The 26450-nt window shown below is 35.3% G+C and overlaps 1 protein-coding gene and 1 non-coding gene across 9 annotated transcripts in view; both read right to left on the bottom strand.

The window, feature by feature from the left end:
- The window catches only part of trh (PAS domain-containing protein trachealess), a 270673-nt gene that overhangs the window by 127912 nt on the left and 116311 nt on the right, over positions 1-26450 (bottom strand). The gene's annotated exons all lie outside the window — the stretch shown is intronic.
- Positions 24824-24962, bottom strand: LOC141439467 (U4 spliceosomal RNA). The gene has a single exon (XR_012452592.1). It is a non-coding gene; the product is annotated as a U4 spliceosomal RNA (small nuclear RNA).

The raw sequence follows: 26450 nt of genomic DNA, 5'->3' as shown, positions 1-26450 counted from the left end.
GAGACCAAACATTCGTATTTTTCATACAAATATTTGCCCCGACACGGAATCGAACCGGGACCTCAAGCTTCGTGGTCAGGTTCTCTAACGGTTACATATTTGAATAACGAAAGTTAAAATATCTACGGGTAAAATGTCGATGTTCAAAATATCGAAAATTAAAATATCGACTGTATCAAAATATCGAAAATTAAAATAAAGAAAGTTATATTGTCGAATGGTTAGATAATCTACGTCCAATATATCGAAAATATATTTATCTACAAAAGTGACATCGAAAGATATAAATATCGAAGTCCAAAATATCGAAGTACGGAGTATCGAATATCCTATGTATGAACTATCACCTGACGGGGTCGACGGAGCTCCGCTTTGCGCTTTGCGCCTTGACGCAATACTAACCTAACCTAACCTATTGAACATGAATTAGCAAAAATAATTGGTTCGATTAGGTTAGAACTTTGACCACAACAACGCACGAGCCGAGCGAGCGAAGCGAGCGTGCCGCGGGAGCGTCCGGCGAGTGCTAAAAATGACTAGATTATGTAAAATAAATGCTATTAAGAGAAAGGACCAAGAAATAAAGCAGATTTGTATGTACGATACTTTAATTTTCGACATTCAAATATGTTGACATTTACAACTGAGATATATTGGCTATCGATATTTTTACTCATTCGATATTTTAATCAATCGACATTCCAATCTTAGACATTTTGACCATAGGTATAACAACTTTCGATATTGTGATGCAATCGATTATTTAATTTTCGATATTTTGAACATCGACATTTTAACCGTAGGTATTTTAATTTTTGATATTCGAATATGTAACCCTCTAACCACTAGGCCATCTGGTCGTCTATCACCAATATTACTTTGACACAACCCCTGTCACGGCCGTCAACAAACTATACTTAGTGAAAGGTTCACAAATCGGCGTTGTGAACTAATATTGTGCACCGTTTTGATGTAAGAAACTGCAGTCTATATACATAGATGTCGATGGACGTACGTGACAAACCACATGCAAGCAGACTATAATTGCATTATACTAATCACAGATCGTTAATGAACAGGTCAATACACTTAGGTACGTATATAGGGCAAACCTTGGCTTAGGATGCGTTTCCGACAGAAATGAGCGAGGATGTGTTGCGAGTTATATGTTTTTCGTGAACCAATGGAAACACGCTTGGTTATTCCATTGGCACATTAACTAACGCTTACCTAGACCTATCCTACCTAGTGAAAACAGAGCCTTATACTGCAGTAATATCTATGAACATATGAACTAAAATAATTTCTTTGCTCACCGTGACCTTATGATAGCTAAGCTTATGCAAAATATGCGTGTTCATGTAGTTCCTCCACCTCCACACTAAGAACACACACAAATCGCACAAACCCATCTTAGCCACCACCACACTACACTGACGCGTTTCGAACTCAACCAGAGCTCATCTTCAGAGCAAAACAACCGTACACCATGCTACCAGATTGATATGATTGATATGATTAGGTCGCGAGTGAGCAAAGAAATTCTTTTTCTTTAGGTCATTAGGAATAAAATGTACTATTCTTTAAAAATAAATAAATTCATATTTGTCTAGAACAGTGGAATTGGTAATTAACAGTGTATTAACCGGTTCATTAACGACTTGTGATTAGTATAATGCAATTATAATCTACCTGCATGTGTTATGTCACGTACGTTGCTATATTAGACTTAAAACCTAAGGAGAATGATTTGTTTGTTTGTTTATTTATACTCTTTATTGTACAAAAAGGGTACGCTAAACACAAAGGCGGACTTATCCCTGAAGGTCCCTGAAGATGAAAGATCTTAAAGTAGAAGCGTTGGCAGACCTCGCGCTATACTACCTTTTTATTTAGCGTTAGAAATAAGGTATATAATCTTGACGAGTCTTTTATTGAAAACATTTAAAAAACAGTTACTATTACTTATAATACTAAAATAATAATAATGTTCTTGCTAATTGTTACATATTTCGCTATCATTTATTTTTCAAAAGTGATTTTCAATAAAAAGAGACGTCAAGATAGCTTACCTTCTTCCTAATGCAAAAAAAAATTAAGTATAGATGGACTAACGACATCACGAGAGTTGCGGACAACCGGTGGATGCATTGGCGAGTTTCGTTCTAAGGGGAGGCATGTTCAACAGTGGACGTCTTCCGGCTGATGGTGATGATGAGATTGGCCCTTGTGTCTCAAATCAGACTTATCAATCAATCAATCAATCAATCATACTCGCAAACGCGTGATTATGACGTCCATACTATAACAATACAATGACTCAGAATTCCACCCATGTCATTAATTAGTCAAATAACAGTGATCAGAGTGATCACTGTATTAGTATGCCCGGCGTGCGCATCGCAATATTGATCGATTACGCAATTGAAGAAATCCCTATTACGATTATCGATTACAAATGATCAACGCGGTTGCAATCAACTCTGCAACTGAGTGAAGACTAAGTTTGTGAAAACCGGCCAAGGGCGAGGTTGAACTCGCTTACCCGGTTCTTACGGAATTTGTATTTTTTTTTTTTTATTCAACTGGATGGCAAACGAGCAAGTGGGTCTCCTGATGATAAGAGATCACCACCGCCCATAGACACCTGCAACACCAGGGGGATTGCAGATGCGTTGCCAACCTAGAGGCCTAAGATGGGATACCTCAAGTGCCAGTAATTTCACCGGCTGTCTTACTCTCCACGCCGAAACACAACAGTGCAAGCACTGCTGTTTCACGGCAGGATTAGCGAGCAAGATGGTGGTAGCAATCCGGGCGGACCTTGCACAAGGTCCTACCACCTGCAAATAGTATACTGAATTTCATCTTAATCGATTCAGCAGGTTAGACGTGTAGAGGTAACAAACAAATAAACAAACCAACAGACTTACAAACTTTCGCATTTATTTAGTACGCACAGACGTGCGAACACCTGAATCAATTAACTATTTAATAGAAATCCTGTTTACCCAATTGTCTCCATAGACTTTGACTTCTTTGACTCCTACTGTGTTAAAATAAAGTTGTGTTAAATACTTGTGATGTATACATATCATTTCATAATATTTTAAACCTGTTTTAAAAAAAAATATATATATACCTCGTTGAGTTTCTTGCCGGATTCTTCTCAGCAGAGGTTTTTCCGAACCGGTGGTAGATTTTTTTTTGACATTCATAAGTGCTTGTTATAGCCTAAATTGAATAAAGATATTTTGACTTTGACTTGACTTTGACTTTCACACGCTGCCAAACCACTCGTGTCAATTCGGATTTCCTAAATCTTTCCATCCACAAGCGAGCGTTAAAATCGTCATTAAGCGAAGAACAATGAATGGACGGCCCAACGGTATGCTAGACACTCGAACGCCTCGATATTGGGGAATCATGTGTTTTGATACTTTAGGGAGAAAATATTGATTGACAACTTTAAATTTGATTAGCACGCCCTGCGCGCTGCAGCGTGCTGCTGGTATTCAAGTGACCGGTCCGATGTTAAGTTTGTGTTTGAGTTTTCGCCAGTTTCTGCCAAAAAAAATCAATTTGTGATTCGAGTAAAATTGGTCAAAGTTTCAGCCGCACTATTTTTTGTATAATTTTGAGTAAATTTGTGGCTCAACATTGCTAAATTAAACTGTAGATTATAGTGAATCGAAGGTACCTATATTCGTATTGAGAGCTCTTATTCGCATTATATGGACCCATGGACCCCCTCATAGGATTCACAAATAGACAGGAGCACCAATCGAAGGGCTCAGCAGCACTATATCATCAGCATAGCTTATATTGTTAATACTAACACCACCCACATGACACCCAATATTGGTACTGCTGAGCTCAACGATCATTAATCATCTACTGTTATAATAATTATTCATGATGCCTGCTCGTATATTGTAAGAGTTGTATACATCTCAACAAAGCCTAACCAAGTATCAAATTCAATCAAACTACATACAATACTCGCTCAAAAGTCACGTCTCAAGGCGGTCGACACCGCACGTACACCAATCATCAGAATCGCACCCGTGACTGTCCACCCTCTCGCTCGCACCGGCGGCAAACCGTATCTCTCGTCTCTGTCCAACACCACCAATCCACCGGGAAATCTCATGGTATGAAGCTGTGGAATTAGGTACTATGACATTTCTTTAAGGTGATGAGATGGATTCTTGTTTAGATCCTTTTGAGGAGTTATGGGATGAATATTGAATACAACTTGAAGGTTCGACTGTCCATTGAGGAAAATATATTAAAATAAATATAGGTATGACAATTTCGGTTTTTAAGGTTGGCAAAAAAAGAAGCATTTTGTTGTCTGTCTGTCCGTCCGTACGCCTATCAAGAACTTTTTCTCAGGAATGCGTGGAGGTAGGTATCAAGCTAAAATTAATATAAAATACTCAGGACTGCTTACCCTTGGAGCATTAAAAAATCAAACTTCTAAATGAACACAATCAAAAAATACAGTTATTAAAATAAGTGTGTTTCGGTACAAATTATGGTAGTTCCATTTTCCTAGAAACTTGAAATTTGATATGAAGGAATAAAAAAAGTCTAAAAATCTTAAACTTTTATGTTTGTCTGTCTATGTAAGTAACCTTCCAAAATTAGTACTCAATGCCAACAGTATCATCCACAAAACCAACTTTTTATTTTGTAGCCTCGCAGTATTTATCTCTCGTATATAAAATTCTCGTGTCACAGTGTTTGTGACCAAACTCCTCCGAAACGGCTTGACCGATTTTTATGTCATTTTTTGTGTAGGTATATTCGGTAGGTCTGAGAATAGGACGTAAACTACTTTTCATACTTATACGAGGACGGAGTCGCGGTAACAGCTAGTTGTTTCTAAAATTAAAAATTGTGGGCTTGTTATTTTGTAGCCTGCCAGTATCATCCAGTTTCTATAAAAATAAAATATTGTAAGAATAGCTAAGGGCTGCGTGTGACGTCGCCCTCTCGACTTCGCACGCACGATCGGACCGCTAGGGTTGTTCGTCGTTTTTGAAAAAAAAAAGTTAGCGCAATGTAGGCATCGATAATTTATTTGCCATTTGTAAACTGAGAAAAATTATAAACACTTTTAAAAGTAAATTGTGTGTCTTTGTTTGTTTATTCATAGAATTCTTTTTTTTCATAATTTCTCGTTTAGTCCCTCGTTTAAATATAGCGAAAAATACCACAAAAGTTAAAAAAAAGTAAACTCAGTTCAAAACACGAAATAAAACTAATGACCTTTCTGTGCTCAGACAAGTTCAGTCTATTATCTCAATCTCTATAGTCAAGTTATGTTTTCAAAGTTAATTTTTAACAAATTCAGTGCTTAATTTTATACTCTATTCTCAAACTCGAGTTTTTTTGCAATAAAAAATACGTTAAATAAGCTTACAATAAGACTCCAAAACATGCCTTTAACCCTCACGCATTCACTCGCACACTGAAAAAAATGTTAGGTTGGATTTACCAGATTCCGCGTAAATGTTACCAAAGTTATCGGTTGATTTCGGTCCTATCACGAATTTTGGTTGATTTTACCAAACTAAATAAGTTGGTGTTATACCAAATTTATTTGGTAGATTACACCAATCTTTTGTAGTACTCAGTTACATTTTTACTAAAGTAATTAAGTAATATTTCTCACCAAAGTACTTTAGTATAATTTCTTACCAAAGTACTTTAGTAACATTTCTAACCAAAGTACTTTAGTATTTTTTTTACCAAAGTACATTTGTAACGTTTCTCACCAAAGTACTTTAGTAAAGTTTCTTACCAAAGAACTTTAGTAGAAATCTAACCAATGTACTTTAGTAACAATGTATATTATTAGTTTGTTGCAATCTACCAAACAGATATTTTATATTTCACCAAACATACTTGTCTCTTTTTACCAAATATCTTTTGCACGTTTTACAAAATTACCGAAGTTTGTTAGTAGAAAATGCAAAATTATTTGGTAAAATCTACGACAAAAATTTGGTAGATAGAACTTATTATATGGTAGAATGTATTAAATCAATTTGATAGAAAAAACTGAACTTAACTTGTAAGTATAATCTATTTTGTTTGGTAAACTCTAACAAACAAAGTTTAGCAATATTTACTAATCACGTTCGGTTTATTTTATCAGCGTTAGTTTGGTAATAATTACCAGATTTATATTTCAGTTACTACTAAGGTTGTTTGATATATCTACCAAATGTGTAATGCAGTTCTCATCAAAGTTAGCTTAGTAAAATCTATCAGGATATGTAACGTGCTTTTTATCAGAGATAATATTGTATTATCTACCAATAGTGTATCGCAGATTTTATCAAATGTAATTAAGTGTTATCTATCATGTGTTTCGTATTTTTTCCTAATTTTTTATTGGTAATATCTAACAGATTTGTACTGTAGTCTTTACCAAACTTTTACTGGTAATATTTGCCATATTTTATCAGTGCTTGTTTTGCTAATTGTGCCGGTCTTAGTTTAGTAAAACATACCAAATAAGTACTGTACATTTCACTGGTGTTAATATGGTTAATTTATCCAACTAATACTAGTAAAATGTACACAACTTTTTAGATACGTATTACCAAACACATTTTTGATTTCCAGAATATTAATAGGGTGTGGTATCATTGAAAATTAGAAACATAGTAGCAATCTGCAATATTGCTGACATGGTATGAGAGTAAAAAAACTACGTAGCTATTCTATGTAGTATGAGGATTTTTCCTCGCCACACCCTAAAAATATAGTAGAAGAAAAAAGTTTACAGAATCTGAAAAAAAAAATGTTTTAAGACCGTTTAACCAACACTTCAAAAATATACAGGCTTATTGGTCACTCAACGTATTCCTTTTTAGGGAGATTCAGTAAGGTTCATTTTCAGTTAAAAAGGTCATGTAGGCTATCGAAAAATCAGCAGTTTCTAGAAAGTGAACATTAATAAATTGTTTTATTTTTCTCAGATAACAACAGTTAATAAAAAGGAATACGTCGAATTACCAGTCACTTCATATAATATACTTAAGGGCATAGTAAAAACGGTGGTTTAAAGCAAAATAAACCAATTTTTGGTACATGTCATAAAATTTATTTTATCAATCAGTAATACAACAATCACTAGAATAGATCACTTATTTTTAAATTATGTCAGTATAAGGTTCAAATAATTGACGGATAAAATTAAATGTGATGCCGTCTCCGCCTACTCGAACAAAACAAACAGAGACGGCATCACATTTATCCGCCAAATAAATTGAAATCAATGGATGGTGAAACAGGGGGTAAAAGTCACAAGGCTGCTTTTTTACCATGTACCACCATGTACTCTCACTGCTGCTGGAAATATTTTAAAGCCAATCGCCGCGCAATAGCAGAAGTCTCCAACATCTGAAATATAAAAAAATATTTTTCACTTCTCATGCTCGTAAAGTTCGTGTTTATGCTGTATCTAGGCGACATAAAATGACTTTTTATGCTCTAGTGCATAAAATAAAATCTTCGTCTAAGACAAAGGTAATCAGGTGTCAACCGCCACAAACAGTTTCTTTATTTTTTTTATTTTTTTTTATTTATATACTACTAAGAATCAATAAAATCAAATAAAATAAATTAATAAAACTAAAAATTTATAATTATATAGTAATGCATGAAAAATAACATGTACATAGTAAGAGAACAATTTTTTCCACTGTTGCTATTTAATTTCCTCGCCAACGAAGTGAAAGGCATTTAACCCATTTCTCCCTCGACGTGTCTATCCACCCTCGCCGTACCGGCTCGGGTGGCTACATGAACGTCTTGGATAAAATAGCTCGTTTTATGTTCTTTGTGTACAATCTACTATTTTTTATAATTTTAAGATGAAAAGTTTTGAGAAAATTACCCCTCCTTATTTTCGAAACTACTGGGCCTAAAACTTGGAAAAAATATACAGAAAATAGTTCTTTAGCTATAGATTAGGTATAGGACAACATATAAGATGTTTATGATATTTACAGTAACAGGATTTTTTTATAAACTTAGGCACGGATCCCTCTCCACGCGTGTTCGACTAGCACTTGTCCGGTTTTTTTTTTAAACTAGCTATTATAATAATATACTATATGAATAACGTATCAGCAGTATCAATAATTGCGTAATTTTATAACGATGAAAATTGAGAAACATGATAATGGCGATCCTGCTCTTGCCCGTGTGGCGAAAACGTAGAAGCAAATTCTAAGGGCAGAGGAGGTGAAAAGGGTATACTATGACAATCTATGCCTACGTAAATCTATTCACATTCGATTTTCTAGGGTGGACACAGAAGTACTAAGCTTAATAAAATGAAGGCAAAAGAACTTACAGGAGATTTCTCTTTCGTGGTCGGCAACCTCATTGCTGCTTGTGCTGGCCGTGGTACTAGGCGCAGAAAAATCACTATCAACGCTTAGTTTTATCAGATTCTGTCGTCTGTAACAAGAAATTTTATATAAAGCATTATATTATTATTCTACACTAAAATTAATTAAAATTGTATCATGTGTAAGTATAAGAGAAAAGTACACATTGGTCGTTAAGCGCGCGTTTAAAAAGGGACAACATTATAAAAGGGACAACATTAGAAAACGAACGCTCTTTTTTAATATAAACATAAATTCAGGGCAGACAATAGGTATCGCTTAAAAGCGATCTCTTTTAGAAAACCATTTGGGCACAAGATCTTATGATTAGGTATGTCAAAAATAGGCCCACTTTAATTGCTACGATATAACTATTATATGATGCTGAGGGTGACTGTAGGAGTATGTGGCAAGACTGGCTCAATAATAACTTCCGTATTGTAATAAAGAGGAGTCATGAGGTTATTTTTTTGAAAAATGTAGAACAGACAAAAATACTCACATGAATAATATTTTGGAGTTGGTTCAACAATATTCTTTCCTTAAAATTGGGAATCAGCTCTTTCAGTTCAGTTGCTTGTATGCAGTCAAGCAGTTTGAACGAAATCGGGTTTTCTAAAAAAACAAAGAGATAGGTTATATGTACATAATATTCTTTTAGCTTATTATTTTTAAGTTCAGTTACACTAGGGTGGAGCGTATTTTAACTTTTTTAGATTTCGGATGCTGAATAGTAAAAGTAAAAAGTCGCAATTTGTTGAATGGTTTATGAAAAAATAAAAATGTTTGAACCCACTTTTGGCCCTCTACTCTCTTCCAAAAATTCGAAAAACCGCGGAGTAATGCTGATTAAAAAAAAATCATAAGTCCGTAAAACATAAGTTAAGTTTTTACCTCAAATTTCTTTGTCATCTTATTCAAAATATACCTACTCAACACAGTTAAAACATCATTTACATAGTAAGTAAAGTACGAGTATGAATTTTCGTTTTATTATTTGGAGGATACCTACATGTAAGTACCTAACACTTCGTAAGTAATGATAAAATTACTAACTCGAGTTAATTTTTACTGTTTGTTTTAATGTACCTACGCCAATTGTTATTCTTTGAATTACTGTTTTGAAAATTTATAATTTGGAAGAGAGTAGAAGGCTAAAAGTAGGTTTGAACCTATATTTATATATATTTTTCATAAAACGTTCAACAAAATGCAACTTTTTAGCACTATTCAGCATCCAAAACCTAAAAAAGTTAAAGTACATTTAAGAAGCTTAATTTTCTTTGGGCAATAGAGGCTACTCCCACGTTAGCTGCGCCGTTCGTGTTGTAGATGTGGCTCGGTAAAATCCGAACGCAAGCGTAGATACACGGCGCAACGCGGCGGCCCGTCGTGCGTGGGTCACAACAACGCGAGCTGTTGAACTAAATATGAGGCGCGGTTTGTGCCATGCCATCTGTTTCACGTATATAATAAACACATGCCGAGCCGACGATGGCGCGCGCGCCTTTGATCCGTGTTGAAAAACCGATAAGCGATGGCTCGTGATTTTTGCCGAGGCGTGCCGGCCGAGCCTTAACATGACGCGTTGTTTAACGGCACTTTTAGATGCTTTTAAGGCCTATAGCAAAACACAATACGATGTTACATCATGTAGTGGAAAACTATAGGTATTACATGGATATTTTTTACGTATACTTAATAACTATCACTTGTTCGAAGTTTCTTTTCAATTAATATTCTAAAGGCCAATCAAACGAATCTGGTAAATTTTACTGAAATTCGTTTTGTATTCTCTACTATTTCTAGGTCGATATCTCGCTTTACATCTCGCCATGAGATAGAATCCTATTCATTTATACTATAACAACTAAAGTATTATTATTATTGACAATATGGATACTAATAATTATAATATCGATTCAGTTAGGTACTTACCTTCGAAATTCGTTATGGTAAATTGAGATAACCCCCATTCCTTCAAATATTCGGCGACCCCCACACTTAATTCATCTTCGAGATCACTTTCCATAGCTGGTTTCACACTAAATCCACCACGCACCAGTCGAAATAAATTACAAAATGCAAACAATAGGACGAGAACGCAAACAGGACCGACTCACTGACTAACTAACCGAACTGACGTCACGACTGAACTGAACGAGCGCGCCAGCGAGAAGAAAACGAAAGCGAGGCGCGAGGTGAGGCGAGCCCGGCCCCGCCCGCGCGACGCTAGCGCAGCGCAACTAAAGTTGCCATATTACGATAGTTACGAATTTTGTACGTTTAAAACGGATAACTCAAGAATAGTATGGATTTTTATACGGAATTGAACTGAATTAGCTAATACACGGATTTTTTATACGGAAAAGCTAGAATACTTACTAATATTTTTCAAAATATCGAATGATTCGATGCATGCTTGGAGGAATTAGTCCTCCGAGGATGCATGCAATACTTACTAGGTACTTTCAGTAAGTAGGTACCTACTAAGTACTTAAGTCTACTTTAAGAGAAAAAAATTTCGTCAGCAAAGTAACATTTGAAGGTTCCCGAAAAACAGCTTTAATACACTTACCTAACACCAAAAACACTACTGTAACCAATTTTACTAGTCAATAAAAGAATACTGCGACTTATTTAAATGGAGGAAAAAGCTGGATTACTAATTTTAATTCTAAATGTATAATATATTGGATTTCATACGGAATTTAGCCGAAGTTAACTGTACGGATTTCATACGAATTTTTGATATTAAAATACGGGCTTTTAGTCTCTAGCGTTTGGCAACACTGGCGGCAGCTCGCTCTTGCTCCGCAGGACAGTAGGATGGGACTATGTTTACAGGTCTATGTGTATGTGGGAGGCCATTTTAGGGTTCCGAACAAAAATCCTACTTAATAATAGTTATTTATCCTACTCTGGAATAACACATAGGCTACTTTTATCCCGATATTTCCACGGGATAGGGATGAAATCTCGAAATAACGACCGCTGGGTTTATTAATTAAATTTTGGACAGTTTTTCTTAACACAACCTCAATGAAGACCACGATATAAATTTCGGAATTCCCACGGGAATTTTGTAAAATCCCATGTCAATTCAACCACCGTATTTAATGATTTACACGTGCGAAGTGATAAATATTTAAACTAATTAACTTGCATGCTTGCTTGCATTATTGCTTGCGCCTTTGGGAGTATATTATGCTTGTTTGATCTGTTGTTTGCATGAATGTTTGCCTGCTTGAATGTAGCCTTGAATGCATGCTTACTTGAACTATTTCTTGCACATTTGGAAGTATGCTTGCTTGCATTTTGGCTTGCATGCTTGCATGCATGTTTACCTATACGCTTGCTTACATGCTTGAATACATGCTTGTTTGCATGCTCACTTGTATGCATGCTTTCCTGATTGCGTGCATGGTTGCTTGCATACTTGAATGCAGCCTTGAATGCATGCTTGCTTGCACAATTTCTTGCATAATTACACGCTTGCTAACATACTCACTTGCATGCTTGCTTAATCGCTTTGAAATTTTTATGGTTCACGCGAGCAAAGCCGCGGGTAAAAGCTAGTGGTAAATAAAAAAGGAACCCTTATGGTGTGACTAAGTCTGGTTGTTCGTCCCAGCCGGTTATCTCAGGAACTCAGAATCACAAGAATGCTATCGACTTGAAATTTGGAACAGTTTTACTATTAGATGAGATGATGTTTACCAAAGTATTTTCAAAATAGAAACATGTATGAAACATGTGTTATGTATGGCGCTGGCCATACAGTGGGGAAATGCGGGTGGCATTATGGGCACCTTTGAGCCGGGTACGACGCTAGTTGATGGTAGTTTTTAGGTCTTAGTTTGTAGGTTATATTATAGGTTGATTTTATTTTGCTTAGTTTAATTTTTAGTTGACATGTAATTTAATTATTTGTAATTTTAATAAATAAATAAAGACTGTAAATAGGAACAAAAAGACATTTATAGAAAATAATTACAAATATATATATTAATTTCTTGTCGGGTTCATTTTTTTTTAAAGTACCTAACAGGGGTCTAGAAAGGGATCTTAAAATTTCAAATTAGGTGTGCTAGGTCAAGTGGGATATCATTATGAACGGGTTTTGTTTGCACAAACCATTTTTTTTAATCCCATTATTTTTCGAGTTATAATAAAAATGTCTGAAATAATACTGTTCCCCGCCCTTAGATTTGATAGTGTCAAACTATAAAAAGATTCCTCCATTAGCCATTTTGTTAATTTACATTTAAACATGTTTCCCGACAGAGTTCTTAAATATTGTGGTTAATGATTAGAAATTTTCATCATCTATCTTTATCTATTCTACACATATAATAAATCTGTAGCAAGTTGGTGTCTGTACATTGAAAACATTTGAGAAAAACTGTATTAAATATATTTCTCTTATACCTACATATCCTTGCGACAAGGATACTTGCACAAAAGAGACATAACATGTGCCCGTGTCCTCCTCGGTATGACTTCGCTGCGTTTTTTAAAGTATTCAGGGTGCGAGTCTGTTTATTGTTGATGGTGGGAATCACAAGTGAAAAGAAACGCATTTTTCATCACGTACCTAAGCTCTGAAAGTAGGTAGCATTTAACTTGAAATCCGTGTTGTAAATTCGATTTACATCTTTAGGGATGTAAGTAAATTAAAAAATCGAATGGTGCTCCTTGGTATGCACGAACTGGTAAACAAGGAGATTTTAATGCCTAATACTTACCTCCAAACACTTGATCACTTAAAACCCTTGCTTATCAATCTACTATTACTTACAAGCTTTTATTTAACTTGCTATGTAAGTATGTATGTACATATGAACGGGTCAAATCTTGCAAGTTAAATTTGACGCACGTCCAGTACTGACTGATTGACTTCAAATTTGGCATACTTATGTAAATCTAGTGACAATACAATAATCTGGTAGTATCTCGATCGAGATCGAGATCGTCTCCGTAGGCCGGACCTCCTCAACGGCTAATGGAGTCGACTTAAAATTTGGTACGGTAATGTAGTTTAGTTGACAATGCAAGTACTGTCAACAATTAAATGTACAATGATTCGTCCAGTAAAATGTACAATATTCTTTCTTAACTTAAACCAAGAAACTCGGGTAGTTACTATTACACGATGACCTCAACTTTTTTAGTTTTGCTAGTTCAACCGCGAGGTCTTGTTATTTTTATCATATTTTTATGATAAGATCAACCAAACCAAATTGTTGAGATGTGTTTTGTAAAATGTATTATAATTCTTTTTTAATTTACACCATGCACTCTGGTAGGGACTATATTATGACCTCAACCTTATTAGTTTTGTTAGTTCAACCACGAGGTCTTGTTATATTTATCATATTTTTATGGTCAATTCAACCAAACCAAATTGTTGAGATGTGTTTTATAAAATATACATAACTCTTAGGTAATTTACACCATGCACTCTGATAGGAACTTTATTTTCACTACAACCTTTTTAGTTTTGTAAGTTCAACCACGAGGTCTTGTTATATTTATCTTATTTTTATGATAAAATCAACCAAACCTAATTGTTGAAATGTGTTTTGTAAAATCTACAATACTCTTTGTTAATTTACACCATGCACTCTGGTAGGAACTATATTTTGACCTCAACCTTTTTAGTTTTGTAACTTCAACCGCGAGGTCTTATTATATTTATCATATATTTATGATAAAATCAACCAAAGCAAATTGTTGAAATTTGTTTTGTAAAATGTACAATACTTTTTGATAATTTACACCATGAACTCTTGTAGAGAATATGTTTTGACCTCAACCTTTTTAGTTTTGTAAGTCCAATCGCGAGGTCTTGTTATATTTATCATACTTTTATGATCAATTCAACCAAACCAAATTTTTGAGATGTGTTTTGTAAAATGTACAATACTCTTTGTTAATTTACACCATGCACTCTGGTAGGAACTATTTTTTGACCTCAACCTTATTAGTTTTGTAAGTCCAATCGCGAGGTCTTGTTATATTTAACATATTTTTATGATTAAATCAACCAAACTAAATTGTTGAGGTTTGTTTTGTAAATTGTACAAATAGTTTTGTTAGTTTACATCAAAACTCTGGTACCGCCCTCAACCTTTTTAGGTTTGTAAATTCAATAGCGAATTTTTGTTATATTTATCATAGTTTCCATGTAATTCAGCCAACCTTTGTTAATTTGGTAAATTCAACATACCATTTTTTTCAGTGCATGAAAAGGCTAATAAACCCGAGCGAACGTCACTTTGACGATTCCCCGATCCATACGGAAGCGCCTTCGCGAAAAATACCTTTTTGCTTTCAAATACTTTATGCAGTAACTCTTTGTCGCATGCCCCTCGGTTTCAATATGTTCTGAACACCACGTACTCCGATTTTTCTGGTCAAACGAGCTTTGAACGAAATGTTCCGACTCGGTCGGCCATCACCGATCTATCAACGGTCGCACGCGGAATCCCAAATTCGAAATCACCAATCACGCTCCCTATTTCAAATGGTCTTACGGCGGAGCGTCCGAATATTGAAATTCGAACGAGTGCGCTGGCCTTTTGGACTTATTTCTTTCTGGCCAGTTTTTTTTTCGTTTTAAACTTTTTAAAATGCGTTTTGTGGCATTATTCATGTTCTAAAGTTCATTGTCGTTGAGGATTTTATTGCTATTGTTTGAAGTCTTCAAGTGAACTATTTCCTGTTGAGTTTCTTTGCGATGACATCATCTTCAAGGGAATCGTAAAGTTTAATGTTTATATCAAAATTTTCCTTTTGTTCTCGGCGAGTCATCGGAAGACGGTAAAATAATGTGTGATTGAAGATAAGCTAATACATAATGCTCGCCGAATTTGCAATGAAGTTTATTATTTAAGAAAAACTTGTCACGTCCCATTAAATTGTCGAAAGATATTTCATACAAACTTGACCAAAAGTCCATACGAAATCAGGCTTACTTTTAAAATAGCTTTTTCCCGTGGCTTCGCCCGCGTTGAATTCGGTTATCGCGTGCTGTTCCCTCGGAAACTGTGCATTAGTTTGGATAGTATGGATTGATGATGAGATGACGTAAATCATTTCATCAATCGTATGTACGATACGTCAATCGTGATGGCGGCTCCTCCAGAACTCTCCCACCTGACTACTAGAGGAAGTGCTATTTGCTATAGGAGAGAGCTCCACATTTCTTCCCTTTTCCCAGTTTAGTACTTGAGGTAAGCGAAACGCATACTTAAACCGGAAAAGAATTATCCGATAAAACTACTGGCCGAAATATTATCAAATGCCCAGAAAAAAGGCCTTAGTTTTCGAAATTCAAAAAAAGAACGTCAAATGCTGTTTTGAATTTGAAATTAAGAACGAAGTTAAGTGTCATGATTGTTGTTTTTTAAGCTTAAAACCTTTCTGTCGTTTTTCGACTCTCTCTAAAATTAAGTACCTACTTTAAAAAATCAGCAATAAGCAGTAAATTCCGGCAACCCTTCAGTGCAGGTGGAAAATAATTTATTCAAATAAATCTCCAAGAAATTTGGTCGCGTCTGAAATACGCCCCTGGGCGCAGTTCACTTTTAACTGCACAAAGTTTTTTCAACATTTTTAATAGAAAAGGTGATAATGTTTGGCAATTTAAATAGGGGAATAATTTTTAAGGTTTTTAATACGCCCGTATTTATAGCGGGCCTAACATCAGTATAGCACTAGTATTACAATTGTGGACTATCTTTAATTTTATTTGATTCGGAAATTTGGTTTTTTACTCTGTCGCATTAACACATTGACAATTGTTCTTAGTTTCGGGCGTTTAGTACGTGGCTGTAAAACGAGAAAGTACGAAAGTGTATAAAGTGTTGTGTATAAAATTTGTAAAGTGCGAAAGCTACTTTTAATGCTGACTCTACATCAATTAGGTCCAGGCCGTGTCTGGTTTTAGAATAGAACGCAGAGTCCCGTAAATGTCGTAGCCAGCGCTCTCTATTGTCAACTTTCATATTCTTCAAGTTACGACGGACTTTAGTTCTTCGGCAAATTTCCGTACCTATTTCGGATTGTATAGCGCAAAGAAACTCCGAGTTCAGCTTCTTCCATAGCTCGTTGCTCTGAGTGAGCTTTACCAAGACGCCTTCAGTCAAGAACCTCTCAAGCCTGATGTCATCATCATCACTGGCAATTCTCTACTTTCTTTTAATTTCTTATATTTGTCTCATAATAGCTATATTCGTAGTACACCATTACAAACATAGCGTAAACTGTATTAACGTCAACACTAAACGCCAAAGAAAAACAATTTAAAAATTAAAAAAATACTAGGCCTCCGCCCGTAAATAAGCGAGATAGCATTATCGCTCTCGTTTTAATTCGAGCCCTCGTTAATCATTGCAGCAACGCGGGGGACAACTGTCACGGAGATTTTAAAATATGAAGAAAATATTATTATCTTCCAAACAACGATGTCTAGTGTATTTTTTTCTTGTTGACTGTGCGTTTGTGAAATAAATCTGAACTAGGTACTTAATGAAAAGTATGTTCAATCAATCATATTTAATGCAAGAAAATTAGTAGAAGCTAAAATCTTGTTGCGCACTACGCACGACAGGGCAATCAATCATATTTAATGCAAGAAATTAGTAGAAGCTAAAATATGTTGCGCACTACGCACGACATATATAATACAATATGCGTATTTTTAAATATAAACCTTAAGTGTTCTCGACCGATTATACTCTCTTTTATTTGGTTTAGATTTAATAGCTAGGTAATTTAAAATAATTACTTCCATCGATAAAATTTTGGTGTGAACGCTCAAATTTTTAAACTGACAGGAATGTTAAAAATTTGCTGAAAACGTTTTGATTTAAAATCATCTAAAATAAATATACGTACTACTAATAGAGTAAATAAAATAAGTATGCTTTTACACTACCGTTTCTATTTGCTATTATATTGTTTTTGGTTGATTTTCATAATATTGTATTAAAATAGTTTCACAACATTTAAAAATCTACAGAAATAAAACGTCATAAAACAGATATACCGTTCTCATACATTGAAAGTCATAAAACCACCAAATAATGGGTATCAATAGGATATTTTTTGTCCTACTTTATGCAGTTATGGATAAACAAAGACCACATGCTGTTGTATGTGTTGTTGGGGTTATGATAGTTATAATAGGACAATGGATTAGTATGGATCCACCTACCTAAATTTATGAAATGAAAATAGTTTCTCATTTATGTTTTTGTCCGTGACTTCGTGGGCGAAGAACTTTTTATCGCTATCCCGCGGGAACTACACAATTTTCCGGGATAAAAACTATTAATAAGCTGAAGTACTTTAGCGTAAAAGTATAACAAATTATACAAACACACGTAGTTACTTTCGCATTTATGACATCAGTAAGGAGCCTCGTTTTAAAAAACTATATAAGACTTTTGGTATCATGAGTCATAGTTAGGTACTGTTTTTTTTAAACGTTTTTCAATAAACAGACTCGTCAAGATTGTTTACCCTTTTTGTAATGCTACAAAAAACGAAGTATACGCTGCATTATGAGAGAACGTGATAACTGTATTGACTCGATTATTGTCCGCGCAAGCAAAAATTTATGGGAGATTGAACAAATTTTAATTCTATTGGCACACCGATCGAGGCGTCTTTTTTATATTAACAGATTCGTCAACTAGCTGTCGCATAAACGACGTAAACGAGGAATAACGATATACTTATTTAGCAAAATGTCCTAGAGATAAGAAGCTAAGCAACAGGCGAATCAACGGGAACTAGCCAAACTACAGCCATATCCACACTAACCTTTCCCTCGCTCTCCGAAGCGGCGCTTATGCAATAAATCGGCGTAGGCTACCTGCGCCGGCGCTTTGCTTGAGCTGTCATTAGGGAATATGTGATTTGATGGTTTTTGAGTTGTTTCATTGTTATTTTCGAATGATAACTATTGTGTTGTTGTTGACTGAATCTGGAACATGGTGTTGCGTTCTAAATAGAACAATAATTGTCGATATTGGTATTGCTGAGCACGTGAGCCGAATAGGTACATCCACTGCGGTGACATGAGTGGGTGCCACTGGACGGAGGGCGACGGCGGGGTAGACCCAGACGGAGATGGCTCAGGCTGCTTTAGATCGGGAGAAATGGAGGACACGGGGGGAGGCCCATCACTGGGACATCAATCCAGGCTAGATAATAATAATATCTTGTCAGTGACGTGGAAACAAATGATATACAGGTCGATTCACAAGAGCTGGCACGAATGGATTGAATGAGTGAATGAAAGCATCTATGTATTTGAATACACTTCACACAAATATGATAATGTCATGCATCTGTTATTTTCCAACCAAAATATCTAAGTGACATTACTTTCGTTCAAACCATTCGTGCCAGCTCTTGTGAATCGATCTGTACAGATGTTTGTACCTAATATTACAGTTTACTTTTTCAAAGTTTTATTTTTAATCGTAGTTGTGAATGAATTCGAATTCGGAACGAGGAGATCCGACACAGAACTAAAGTCATCGACATAGCTCACCGGATAAGCAAACTGAAGTGGCAGTGGGCCGGCCATATCAGCCGAAGAACCGATAACCGCTGGGGCAAACGAGTTCTTGAGTGGAGACCGCGAATCGGCAAGCGTAGCGTGGGACGCCCTCAGACTAGGTGGAGCAATGATCTTCGCAGGTTAGCTGGCAAGAACTGGATGAGACTGGCCGAGGATCGTGCTCAGTGGCGTGCAACTGGAGAGGCCTATGTTCAGCAGTGGACTAAATAATATAGGCCGATGATGATGATGATGATGATTATTTATGAATGGACAAATGATGAACATAACTTTCTAACACGATGCAGTAAGTGAAAATAAAAACTTAAAACGTAAACGTACTGTTTTTTTAAAAAAGACCAGAATTTCCCTCAGCCACTTAAGATATGGAATCGTCAGAAATGACAACAAAATAAAACCTACACACATAACCTCATTTAAACCTACACCTTGACTAACAATCATGTCATAACACCTACACCATTCATAAAGCCGACCAAATACTTAATCCGACTTAGATCTAAACGTTAACATCCTACACAATAATAAGATCTACTTATTTAATGACAATTAGAGAAGACCAAACGTTTTGTTGAAAATGGGTTTATTTTAGTTACAGATTTAATGATCACTTGAGTAGATATAGATAATATTAAATGATATTGTAACGGATAACTCACATCTTAAACCGAGTTTAGCTATTTCGTAGCCCTTCTTCTCAGGAGCACGCGACTCGGCGGCTGCCGCGACACGCACACTACGCGCCACCGCTCTGCTCGCGCGACTGCCCGACGAAACTAACACCGGCGCACAACTACCCGCATTTTTTTTTTGTTAGATATAGATAAGGCTACAGTGAGGTTAGCTATATTTTGATAAGCTTTTATTTAGTTACACTTAATTCAGTGGTCGGACTGACGTGATAATTGAGTTATGTTCGAATGGAGCTCTGATGACTAGTTTAGTTATGCAATAATCGGTCAGCAAAAAAAATATATACATGACTGTAAATTAAGATTGATATTTTGGAATCTTTTTGTATTTTTTATTTCAATTCCAAATTTTTACTTTTACGGTCATCCCATCATCACGGTCATTACGGTCGGAAAATCGTGTCTGTACCGTTGACCAGCAGTGGTGTAGCGGTATAGCACGCGGTACGGAATACCGAGGACCGGGGTTCGATTCCCAGTGCTGGTCTTATTTTTCTGGTTTTTCTGTGCATCTATATTTCAGTTTGTATTTTCAATATACATGACTGTATTTTTTAAATAATACTTACATTATATTTCTTGCAATTTTTTATGGTCCCTTGACTTATTATTTAAGAAGTTCATGATTATTTATATAAGATGATTCAGCACAATTCAAAAGGAAAACTTATTGCGCGCAAGGTCAGTTTAAACCTCCTAACTTTGGCACTAAACAATCCACTTAAAGTAAAAAATAATTTGAAAATCGGTCTACAATTGAGTAATCGGTGAACACACTTTAAAAATACAAACAATGGAACGTAGAACCTCCACCTTTTTTGAAGTCGGTTAAAATACACATTCTCAGTATAAGCGCGTACGTATTTGAAGTGTTACCCTTCACATAATTACGTCACTCACGCATCAAAAACTCACTCACACACGCTCATAATTTGCCCAACCCTTCAAATGCCTACCGAGAAATTACGTAAGCAGATACTTTTTAGATCTTCATCTTAGATTTTTCTTTGAAGCCAGAAGTTTGGGGTAAAATTGAATATTAATAGCAAAATTATTCCCGCCCGTCCTTTTTGGGTTTTTTATTACTTTATTAACGTTTTTTCTTGTTAATGCGATATAAACAAATCGTTGTGGCCTTTTATATGTTCGGGGAAGGGTGTCAAAAAACAGTAGCATTTTTATAGCTTAATCGTGTGTTTGTTTTATATAATTTATTAATATTAGCACTTGGTTTTGTGGGTTGCTATAAAAGTTTTTTTGTTTTGAGGCTTTCTAGAAAGGTTGGTTATAAACGCAGGTGTAAAGTGTCATTAGTTTTTTATGAATGGTTACCATGTTTAAAGGTCTTTAGTTTAAATTGATTATTTTTTTATTTAGTTTGAGTCATAACTAAAAATAAGCGGAACTTGTTCGAAATTCATGTGCGGAATTACATTTGAAATTTACCACAAGCTTTACGGTGAAAGAAAACATCGTGAGGAAACCTGCACACAAACCTGCGAAGCAATTCAACGGTGTGTGTGAAGTTCCCAATCCGCACTGGGCCTGCGTTACTGCCCACATTACGAGAGGAGGCCTGTGCCCTGCAAATTACTGCATGATGGATGATGTGGATTTTAATATTAATTTAAACAGGACATTTTGTTGCCTTTATGTCTGTCAAGGCTCCTTTTCTCTGAAACTTGTGGGGGCTATCGAGTTGAAATTAATATCAAATATTCAAGTTCACAACCAACTCGACCAGTGAAAATATTAAGCTCTAACTAATTAGAGCTTTCATTTATTTCTTCCCATGGACATATAATTTTAAAAAGTTCAGAAAAAAACTTGGCCGATTTTTTTACCTTTAACTTATTTTGTCAACATCAGAAAGTATTTCAACGTTCAAAAACATTAAAAATCTTCACATCTTTCTTACTCCAATAGTATAACATATCCTATAAGATAGAAAGATTTCTTCGACAGTTCAGCTGTCCGACTGTGCTGAAACTTAACCCACCCACTGCCACCCATAAATTGCTGACACCATGTTTTGTCAAAACACTCAAAATTTATCGCTTCAGTGAGAACTAATCACCAATAAAACAAACGGTAAAATGATTTAACACTTTTAAAGGTTGTAAAAATCGGCTCTCCTATTCACGCGTCTCTAGGTAGAGTCGATTAAGTCATAAATTTCCAAAAATTGCCACAGATACGATCGCGAGTGTAGAATTTCAAATATTTTGTGCGTTATTGGCGATCAGGTAGGACAAAAGGTCAACTGTATTCATTTTTTGTACGATACACCTTTCAGATAGAACTAAAAGTACCACGTCATGATTCACATTGATAACTTAAGTTTCTTAAAAAATTAAAGTTGATATTAATTATCAAACACTAGGTGATGAAATAAATTTGTGCATGATTTGATTTTCTAGCATATTACTTCTAGTATAGGTCGATTATACTAGTGTGCTTTACCGTTTTATTGACAGATTCTAAATCAGAAAAATAACAATAACGCTGAATGTCACACTAACCTGTCAGTGAAAATTTTTTTTTTTTTTAATCCTTACAACAGACGTTGAACCCTAAGGTTGGTAAAGGAAATTCTGCTAAAACGATCTTAGTATGGTCTTAGTAAAAAAAAACAGTTTTGCATCATAACACAAAAGCGATTTTTTATGTGCAATAAAGAAGTTACATACATACCTACACACTCACACACATACATACACGCGATACACCTCGCCAATTGCATTTAAAATTGCAGTTTTATTTTTAAACAGTACATGCATCTAAACTCCGCATCATCCATCACTAAGAATCTTGATACTTTCCGTGACCTCCAACAGTTTGCACGTCGTAATAGCCCGCTGTAAGTATCAACAATGTCCGAGGAGACCATTTTTCACGGCGGGACTTAATTTCTGGAGCGTCGTTTTTCATCCAACCCTAGCGGGCGGAGGGTTAAAAGGATATATATATTTTTATTATTTTTGTGCGAAGGAATAATAGTTTTTTTTATTATTATTTTTGTGTTTTTTTTTAAACGTAAAAAAGCCCAAAATACCTACTAAGTCAAGTGCTATTTAATAAAAAAAATAGAGTGATAAAATCCATTCAAACCTATTCGTAACACCGGAAAAAAACAAGAACATTAAACACTCTATTGTTTTTAGCATTTTTTACCTCATACACATACATAGCCGTATAGATAAGTAGAATACAAGAGACTCTTCCCAACAGTAGGACATAGGTACGCATTTCTAGATCTCTAATTATTATTTTTTGTTTGTATTTTTTTTGTATAATAATAATAATATAAATGATGTAATGTAAATAATAATGTGTAATTTAAATTTTACAGCGCATTATGTGTTTTAACTGTAATGCTGTAATTTTTAAATAACAAATAAATAAATAATAATCCAACACTTCAATTAAAACCTTCCAGAAACTGAATTGTCTAAATCAAAATGAAATATTACTCTTGACCTAGGAGTGCGGCATATAAACAAAAAAAAACACTAAAAAAGTACAATTCGATCTTACACCCTTTCTCTCAGTGGATTGGCCCGTGCTCCGAATATCAGAGTTGCAATTTGTTTAGCGACAACCGTCCCGGCAACGTTCCGGCACCGGCCGAGAATCCGGCTGTAATGGATTCTCAGTTATTTCACACTGAATATAAATAAAGTTCTTAGTTTTTGTATGTATAGTCATTTAATACATAAATAAAGAAAAAGCAAAATAACAATAAAAACGCAAATAAAACTTAAATATAAACTAAACTTGTTGGAAAACTTAATAAAATAAATGTGTAAAGAAAGCAAGAAAGAAAGAAGACATTTATTTCACAAACACAACAAATAGAGCAAAATAAAAAATAAAAAACAATAAACAGCAAAACAAAAACACAAAAAATAAAATACACGATTTTTTATGTCCCCGCAAAAGTGAAGCGGCCGCTGACTCAGCATTATGCTACTTACATATTTGTAAACTTTATATTAATGTATACAATTTTAAGTTAAGTTTAATCCTTATTTTAGCCTTCCCTGTTTTTAATACAATTTTTTCATAATTACAAGGTTTGAAATCAACTTGCAATGTCGTTTGTAGGTACTATGTTTCGTAAGGTCTTTTAATATGCATTTATTACACTAGTCAAAATAAAATAGTAGCCATTCGAGTTTCATAGGTTAAATTGCGAATATAGACAACTACAAAGCAAGTCTACTACATATTTGTTATTTTTTTGAAAAATAAATACTTAATTAAATGCGCATGGCAAAATCGCAAACATTTTTGAAGTCTTTCAACTCGACAATGCTTCGTATAATTTGACAGGAAATGCTTGAATAGTGGAAGTACAGTTGCATTATTATACAGTCATGGCGCCAGCCAGTAAGGCATAAATCGCCATCTGCAATGAGGCGGCAAATGGATTACTTTTTATTGTTACATAACTGGGTAATTCATTGAATATCGTGGTTTTATTACGTCATGTTTATTTGGTAGACGGCCTTGCGCAAGAGTTGACTGCTAAAGGAGTATCAAAATATACTCAATTGGCGACCAATTATTTTTGAAAGTGCAAATCCGTCTATCTGCCTTGTGCATAAGTACCGCGAATCAGCACTACGAGTACTTTTAACAAGGGAGGAGATAATTTTCCACGGCAATATCGCTTCAGAGAGATCCCTTCCAGGCAACCTCCCTCACAGTCAAGTAGGTACATTTACTGTCGAGTTTACTTTTTTATACGAACTCTGCGTCTACGCAATATTAATACGCAATAATAATATGCAATAATAATGTGGCTCTACCTATCTATGTAATCTATCTATCTAATAATACCTTTAAATGAGCAATTCTTGTATACTCGTATATATAAATATATTTATTCCGGGGATCTCGGAAACGGCTCCAACGATTTCGATGTGGTACGTAGGGGTTTTCGGGGATGAAAAATCGATTTAGCTTGGTCTTATCTCAGGGAAAACGCTTGTAACGAGTTTCACCCCGAGCAAAGCTCGGTCGCCCAGGTTTAATAATGCACGTAGTAAACTTAGAGCTCGTGACTTGAGTCACAGATGCAAGTAGTTAATTTGCATTGATATTTTGAGGCCTTAACGGCCATTCAAAAATTGCCATAGCGGACGGTATTTCACGTCCACACGGCGGGGTATTGGTAAAGTTTTCAACTAGCAATAATCGCACCTCGGATTAACCTCATTGGTTACGATATTGCCTCTGCGCAAAGTTAACATCTCAACATAACGCGATCCACCCAACGTAAGTACGTCAGCCAAACGATAGCGCGTTGTAACTCGTCGCCAGCGCCATCTATCGAAGAACAAGGGAACTAAAAATGTAGAGCAGCTTGCAAATTCCCCGAATAAAATTGCGACAACTATTATAAATTTAAAAAAGAGAAACTTATTTAAATCGACTTTCCTGGATCCTGATTGGTCGGTCGGTACCCAGTACGAATTTCACCGAACGTCAAAATTCAAATCGTAACGCGATCACGCGCCCGCGACCGTTACTGCACATTTCAAAAATAGAACACGCCGGCCATACCGAGTGGATGGACGGTAGCGGTACATGCTTAGATTTTTAATTAAGTGTTTATTTTATCGCATATAAGTATGCGAACGAAGGCACATTCCCAAGAAAATGGTCATAAAACAACAATATGCAACCTCGATATGCCAGAGGGCTTACTCAGAGTTAAATGGAAGTGATTTGCTAAACGCAGATATCGTAACTTTTTTAAAAGCAAGTAAAAATCTTCTGGTATACAATACAACGCGTCTCTAACTCTTAGGACACTAACCGAAATCCATGTCATTTAATACGCGTGTGAAAGGGACGGTGCGATACGAACTTCGATTTGCGAGTTTCGTAGTAGCCCCTCAGAGTAGAGTTCCTTCTCAGGAATGTTCTAATATTATAATTATAAATTATTTGACCAGATGAATATTAACAAAATATTTTACTTTTTTATATTACGTACTGTATCTAAACTACGTACAGGTTGTTCCGGTGTATTAAATAATAAATCAGTCATTTCTCCGTTAATACTGTGCCGTTTGGTATAAGGCTTTGTACTTACATAGGTTAGAAATACCATAATCAATACGTTTTGTTCATCTTTGTCTAGAAGAGACACGTTGTACGAATATACGGTATGAAGATTTAACTTTCGACGTGTATCTCAAGCAGGGTCTAATATTTACCTAATACATTTTTTTAATCTGTACTCTATCTGTGAACTAAGCTCTCAGCTCTTAAATTTATCAGTTGTTGTCAACACAGCAAAATGCCAAAATTATTTGATAAACAAACACCGGAGTTTTAAAAGTCACTAAATTTGCAATTTAGAGCGTGAATTAATATTAAAGCTAAGGAGTGCACTCTGAACCCTACACGTACAGGTATTTTGCAACATGACATCTGTTAATTCACATTTTTTACATTTAAAAGTTACAGTAGGTATGATTAAAAAAGCTTTTTTTTACAAAATCAATATCGTCAATGTACTTACTATTTTTTAAACGCACTGGCCACTTTTACATTTCCTTTCCATGACTGACAAAATTACATTATTACAATCCCCCTTTTCCGAGGCCGGTTAAAAACGTCATGTCACCTCATAAAATAGTTCCGAATAAAAAAATCATAACAGCCAGCGGCAGATTTGGCTCGCCGGCGTTTGCCTAAGTCCCTTGTTTAAAAGAGACTCAAACG

Source organism: Choristoneura fumiferana, chromosome 20 (genome assembly GCF_025370935.1).
Source record: "Choristoneura fumiferana chromosome 20, NRCan_CFum_1, whole genome shotgun sequence".
NCBI lineage: Eukaryota > Metazoa > Arthropoda > Insecta > Lepidoptera > Tortricidae > Choristoneura > Choristoneura fumiferana.
Note: the sequence above shows the minus strand (reverse complement) of the source record. Positions and strands in the feature narration are given on the sequence as shown.